This window comes from Labeo rohita, chromosome 16, assembly GCF_022985175.1.
Source record: "Labeo rohita strain BAU-BD-2019 chromosome 16, IGBB_LRoh.1.0, whole genome shotgun sequence".
Lineage (NCBI taxonomy): Eukaryota > Metazoa > Chordata > Actinopteri > Cypriniformes > Cyprinidae > Labeo > Labeo rohita.
Genome location: NC_066884.1, coordinates 35,455,141 through 35,462,486, shown reverse-complemented (window position 1 = coordinate 35,462,486; position 7,346 = coordinate 35,455,141).

Sequence of the window (7,346 nt, the reverse complement as noted above, 5' to 3'; positions counted from 1 at the left end):
ATTTACCTGGATATGACAGAAAACACTTTCAAGGAAGCTTGTAAAAAAATAAATAAAAATATGATAATCTATACTGATAACCAACTGACAGGGTGGTAGACAATTAATAAGTTAAGTAATTACCTTACTATCTTGAAATAAGCACAACAAAGTCTTATTTGAACTTTTTCTTGTGTTGCACAACTTAATTCATACAGTAAATGGGTGGAGAATTTACATGTATGGTTGTGCAACATGTCTAATAGATGTTTTTATGAGCATACTGTATGTCACATTTTTTACGATCATGCGGTAATACTCTTATGAAAGAAACTGTGGGTAACATTACACTTGAAGAAGGAGAGATAACTATCAGACTACTGGTAAGACATGATCACGTAAGGTTTTTCTCATCTGTCATGTGTTTTCATGAAGACCAGGAAAGAACAGTATTTATTTATTTAGTCTGTGAGAGCATACTGTAAATTTTTTTAGCATATACAGCATGTTAATGACAGATCTGTTTATTAGTGGTGATCAAACAGAATTGTCAGTGCAAGTAAACCTGTAATGTTTTGCATTTTAAACAAAAATATAATTCACATGAAATCAAACCATTTTTTTAATGAACAGTAAAACATTTATTACTGCTTATTACTGCTTAACCGCTTAAAGACATTTTTCCCCCCCAAAGTTTAAAAACTGACTCAATCAGACCAATACATGTAATTAAACAAAGCAATAATTATGACTGACATTGTTATTGTATATAATGTGCATAAACTTATTTTTATGCTTCATCACTAGTTGATATATTTTGTTGTGTATACACCCTTTAAAACTTGTAAAACTTTAGGAACTTGTCAACACATTTATTTTTAAGCAATTTATTTGCCTTGCCATTATTTAATGTAACCAAAGTGACATTGGTGATTAGCTCCACTCGGTTGTTCCAAGACAAAGCTAAAGATCGGTGCCTTTTTTTCCCCAGTGGTTTGCTTAATCTTTGTGGCTCAGGATCTATTGTGTGTGCGTCTTGAGGAAGTTATTATGAGTAAGGTTACTAATATGTCCTGCTCCGTGAGCCACAGGTTAATGGTGTGTACTGAGTGGAGTTCCGGACGCTGGAGAAAGCAATCACTGAGGGTTGCCAGTCCACTGCTCTCTCTGAGGTCCTGTGTCAGTGGGCCCAGGTGTCTCCGGCGCTGATATTACAGCGGGGCAATGAGCTACAGCAAACAGAGATGAGTTTCCTCGCTGACCCCCGCCGGCACACAGCTGCCATGACAACCAACCGTCCAGAGAGATCATAGCAGAGGCTGGGCCTGCAGCGTTTTCCTCTAAGGATAAAGTCATTGTAACCTTGAGGTAAAATATGACAGCATTTAGCCACTGTTGCACTCTGGATGTCATTAGATGCAACATATCAAATCAAAAGGACCCTTGGGTTTTTTAACAGAATCACATCTAATACGATTACATTCCAATTTTTAACAAGGCATTAAAAGCTGCTAATATGATAAACTAAATGCATTGCTTATTGTGACATTCTAGAATTAAAATATGTAAAAACTACACAGAAAATACATTCCCAAATTAAAAAAAGAAAGAAATAAAAAGAAAGAAACAAAATCAGATCAAGGCACATTAATAAACTTTTTTTGTTGTTGTCTGTCAGGTGCTTCCTCTGTAAAGAATTGTATTATAATGAACACAAGAGGGCAGTAAAAGTATATGATACAGAATTGGCTATGATCCATAAGTTATCTTAAACAGCTTGTGTTGCACTTTATACTTTGTTACTGCACAAAGCTGTGTCCAGAATAACATAGCCTACTATTCTCATACTCACAGTATTTCTGCAGTGTGCAAACCATGCAAAGTGTGCAAATTTTCTCTGTTAACAGAATTCTCAATTTGATGATGTGTTGTACACTGTCCTATGATTTTTAACATATCTTTCTTATATCAGTATTTCATCAAACTACCATAAGTTACACTGTTTTACACAAAACTGGGGGAAAAAAAGCAAAACAACCATACTTAAACAACAACCCTATGTGATAAACATGCAGTAATATGAGATCATGTGGTACAGTAAGTGATGCATAGGCCAGTACTGTTTTTAATAGCTTGTGTGTCAAATATAGTACTATATAGTACTACTAAATAATATCCATTTATTCTTTATTAAATGATATCAGTGAGTAGCTACTACTCATTGCAAATAGACTTGCACACACACACGTGTGTTATAGGGGGCAGGTTATAGGACGGCAATAGTTAGTAAAACAGCTGACCTGACATTTATAAACATTGATATCATATACATCCAATTACTTACTGTTCCATTTAGAATAATTTGTAATGAATGTTTTTAAATGCAGGTAGGGAAACTTGCATCACCCTCTACTGTCGGAAATGAAAAATGCATCCCGTCTGTCTAGAATCGGGATAAAAGGTGTCCACTCAGGGGAAGCAAAATAAATGACCAGAACTGGGATATCAAAAGCGGATAAATTACATACAAAATATACATTTTCTATTAAAATTTATGAGTTAGCTAACAAAAACCACCTGTCCTACTACTACACCAGTCAGAATGGATATTCAAATTTATGAGAAAAAATACTGAAGAGATGCCACATTAAATTTGTATCCTTTATCAATCCTTATTAGATGTTCCTTCTGTATCTTCATTATCAGAGGTATCTTTCAGAATCACATTAGCATGACATCAAACCTTAGCAGGTAAAACAACATAAACAAGTTAGAGAAACTTCAAAATTTAGCCAAAATTGTTTATTAATTGATTAAGAACAAACAGGTGAGTATTGGATAGAATGGGGCTCTCGGTTCATGTATAAATGTATGTATATGGCTTTGTGTGATTTGTTCCATTGTGTTGGTGAGGTAGAAAGATATAAACTTGCTGCAATCAAAATCTTAATTAAAAAATTCCCTCACTGGCTGCCACTGTACCCTAATAACATTAAAATGAACTGTATTGAAATTACTGCGGCAGCTTAATACGGACTCCACACAGATATTTTGTGCTGGAGGGCGTTTATCACAGATTATGTGTGATGTGAAAGTGCACAGCGAACAGGTGCAGGGCAGGTATGTCAGAGCTGATGCTAATAGGTTGTCATGGAAACAGACACTGGAGATATTGTCATCACGAGTGCGTGCTGTACCGAGATTGTCATTGCAGAAACCAGCATTGGACAGAGACCGGTGTGACTTGCAGCACTCACTTCGATGAGCCGCTGTTGGGTTCAGGTGTGTTCTGTCCACATGGCTTGATCGATAGATTGGAATCTATCCTGTAAGCAGCAGACTGTATTATGCTACGTAGAAGCATAACCATGCAATGCAAGAAAAGTCAGCGTAGGCTTCCCATTCTCAGTTGAGGTGGGTCATTACTGTGTGCAGCAAGCTGTTCTACCCAGTCTGTGCATTAGTCGATGACCTTGACAAGGGTCGACCGGTGGCTGAGGTTTGTCTCTTGCAATCCAAATAGCCTTTTTTGTAGCCCTGGCACAAAAAGCCAAAAATAAAGTTCCAAAAGGGCATTGTTTCACTGAAGAAGGGTAACCTAAAATGGTAAAATCTAAGTAAACTGCTTATATTCAAGTTAAAAATATATTACTGAACCAACCTATTAATTTATACCAACCAAACAAATTTGTATGGGTTAAATCAGGAAAAATAACATGTTAAGGTAACAATGGAAGAAATCAAGGAAAAAATAACCCTACAAACTACATTTCCCATTTTCTAATGTAATGGTTTTACTAATTAATGCTGACGACTCATCCATAACATACCTTTTTGCAGAGTGTGTGAGAATGAGTGTGTGTAAGAGCCCAGGTTTATTTAATTAATCTTGATCTTGATCTTGTGATGGTAAGCTAATTAGTAACATGATGTCAAAATAAATGAATAAATATTGCAAAAAGCTGTTACAGCAACCATGACCACCCTTAATTCATGCCAATAATTTAATTATTTTAGTTATGTAGCATCATACTGTTTGAATATTACACAGACCACACTGACAATCAAGAATTGTAAACATAAATTGAATGTAAAAATATAAAAACAAACAAACAAAGACACAAAGAAGAAATGTGACCCTGGACTACAAAACCAGTCATAAGTAGCATGGGTATATTTGTAGCAATAGCCAACAATACATTGTATGGGTCAGAATGATCAATTTTTCTTTTATGCCAAAAATCATTAAGATTTTAACTAAAGATCATGTTTTGTGAAGATATTTTGTACATTTCCTACCATAAATATATCAAAACTTAATTTTTGATTAGTAATATGCATTGCTAAGAACTTCGTTTGGACAACTTTAAAAGCGATTTCAATATTTGAATGATTTTTTTGCATCCTTAGATTACAGATTTTCAAATAGCTGTATCTCGGCCAAAAAGAAAACAAACAAAATATAAAGCTTATTTATTCAGCTTTCAGATGATGTATAAACCCTTATGACTGGTTTTGTGGTCAAGGGACACAAATATATTATATTATATTATATTATATTATATCATATATGTTCTTTGTTTTCTTTTTTTGGCTCTTCCTATTTGGTGTTCCAGGGGATCATCCGAAATCTAGTTTTATAGTCAGAATATTTGATTTGGCACAGACTTTGTGAAACCCTTTCTTGAGTCTTGAGACCAGCACTGATATTGTACTAGCTTGTGCAACCCCAGTGGCTAGGACATTGTATTATATTATAGAGCAACATATTTAATATTTTTGGGACATACGGCACACTAAGATTTTCTGAAGTTGATGTATATTAAATAAGAAAAATGTGTGCTGATAAATTCAGTTGATTTCCACTGCAGTATACAGGTCATCACATAGAGCGCAAACTGTTACTATTGGTTCCTGTGCTGTATGTCGGTTTTGGAGATTTAGGACTACACACAATATCTTTCCCACAATATCTTAAACAAAGTACATGACAAATGAATGAAATCCACTTAACCATTGCAAACCGCCACTGCCTTGGTGATTCATTTCTACTGAACTGCTGTTTGATTGTACAGGAAATCACGCAGGACTTCTTATGTTACTACAACGTGACTCACACCACTGGTCATTTCTCACTTTTGTCTTATTACTGTTTGTATAATTGTATTACATTTGATTAAATACCTTTTGTTTTACTTTTTTTTATAATTTAGTACTTGTTTTTTGGCATTTTTAAGCCGTACTCAGTAGAGCAAGGACTATATTGATTAGTAATTGATGATTATTTCAGAATATAATTGCTAAATATCAATATATAATGTTGAATATAATTAGATAAAAAAGTTTAATATATATATATACACACAAAATATCTTCTTTTGTGTTCAACTGAAGAAAGAAACTAAGGTTTTTGGGTAAACTATCCTTTTAACTGGTTGTTAGGTTAATGATCACTTTCATATCAGTGTCTATGATCAGTATCATAGACAGACACTGCTAATAAGCTCTAAATGGCCTGTCTCATCTGTGCTTAAATGATATTCTATCATACTGTAATCCTTAATGTTCATGAAGGTCACACAACTGCAGCCTGTTGATAACACCTAGAATATTAAAATGGACAAAAGAAAGTAGATCCTATTATTTTCTTCGGTGAAACACAAAAGGGGATAATTTAATGAATATTCAATTTGGGTGTATTCACTAGAATGATAGTACATTAGTTATACTTAATAAAACATCTAAGAGCATTAGCAAAAAAGACCATTCAACTTGCTGATCATCTTCGAAGTGCTCTGGCAACCTGAAAAACCAACACCCTGATATTTAAGCAGTTATATAGAAACATTGTGGCAGCCGCCATTGCTCTCCTGTGCATTTTTGCATGCTCTCATGTTCACGTAAGCACCTAAAACTTTTACCTATAAGACCTGAAAGCAGCATCTAGATTTTTTTGTGATTCTTTTACATTTTGAGTAGCTTGTAGCTTGGCAAAATAAGCATGAGTCTGACATATGTCTCTGGAATCAGCATAAGTTGGGTTCACTGGTGCTCTGAAATATGTCAGCAGTCACATACTGTACATGAAATTTGCATACAAGAGCAATAGCAGTGAGCTCCTGGCAATTCAAATCCAGTCCTGTCTGAATTCTTGTAGTTTAATGATACAAATGAAATTATCTTCTGTTGTGCGTGTTTGAAAGTAGAGGTGTGACCAGAACTATACAAACAACCATCTGAGCTGTCATCAACTTTACGTTTATACTCTCAACTAGACCAACCAGTGATTACACACTTAATTATACAAATTCTTTCTTGAGTTGAATCATCTTTAGTCACGCTTTAATTTTTTACTTTTAACTACACTTTTCCAAGTAAAGGTGTATAAGCATGGTCATGTCATATGTGTAGTGAAGCAGTGAGGTGTTTCAGTGCACAGCATAAATTATTATACCCACTCTTATTAAATATAAAAGATCTACTTTCTTAATGATCACCAACACAGTTCATAAAAAGGTAGCAAAATTTAAATATATTAAACATATTCTTAATAAACAGAGAAACATATGCCATTAATACATGGAAAATAATAACTTAGGCAATTTTGTTTAAATGAGGGATTGCAGAAATTATACACACTAGATTTAATTAAAGAAAGTGTAATATTCTAGTGCTAAATATGTCCTTAAGAACTTTAAGTACACTGCTCTGACCCTTCTTGGCACTGAGTGTACAAGTTCATGACACATTTTCACATCTGTCCTGTTTAACTCCTGGAGGACGACCTCCTTAAATGCCCTGGTCTTTAATGAGTGTTTTGCTCAGCTCACCTCTACAGAATCCCCCACAGTTGCCCAAAAGCATTAAGATTGGGTGAAATGCATGTCCACTGAAGAATTTTCACTTTGGGCAAATTAATATCTTCATTGTCATGTTAAAAAAAATGGCCAATAATGCAATGAGGAGATGATAGCATCTTCTGTTTCAGGTTTTTGTATTACAACTTCCTTGCACCTTCAGCACTCATATATCCCAATATAAGAGCTTTACTACCACTGAACATCACTGTGAGTACCAGGCACTTCTCACTATACTCCTCCTCTAGCAACACCAGAACATTTTGGATGCTGTTAGATCCGAAATGATTGACAGAGTATGGATTCCCAGAAGTCTATATTTTTTAAATATGGGCCTTGAAAAAAAAGCTAAATTAGTTTATTGTGCTTTGGCTACAGTAGGTAGTTCTGGTGTGGACAAACAACCATGCATGTCACTTCTGCAGGCTGCATCTTACTCTGTGAGATAAAGTGTCACTCTTTTCACAGCTTTTGCCGGCTCCGAGACACTTTCATGGTGTTTCTCCTGCT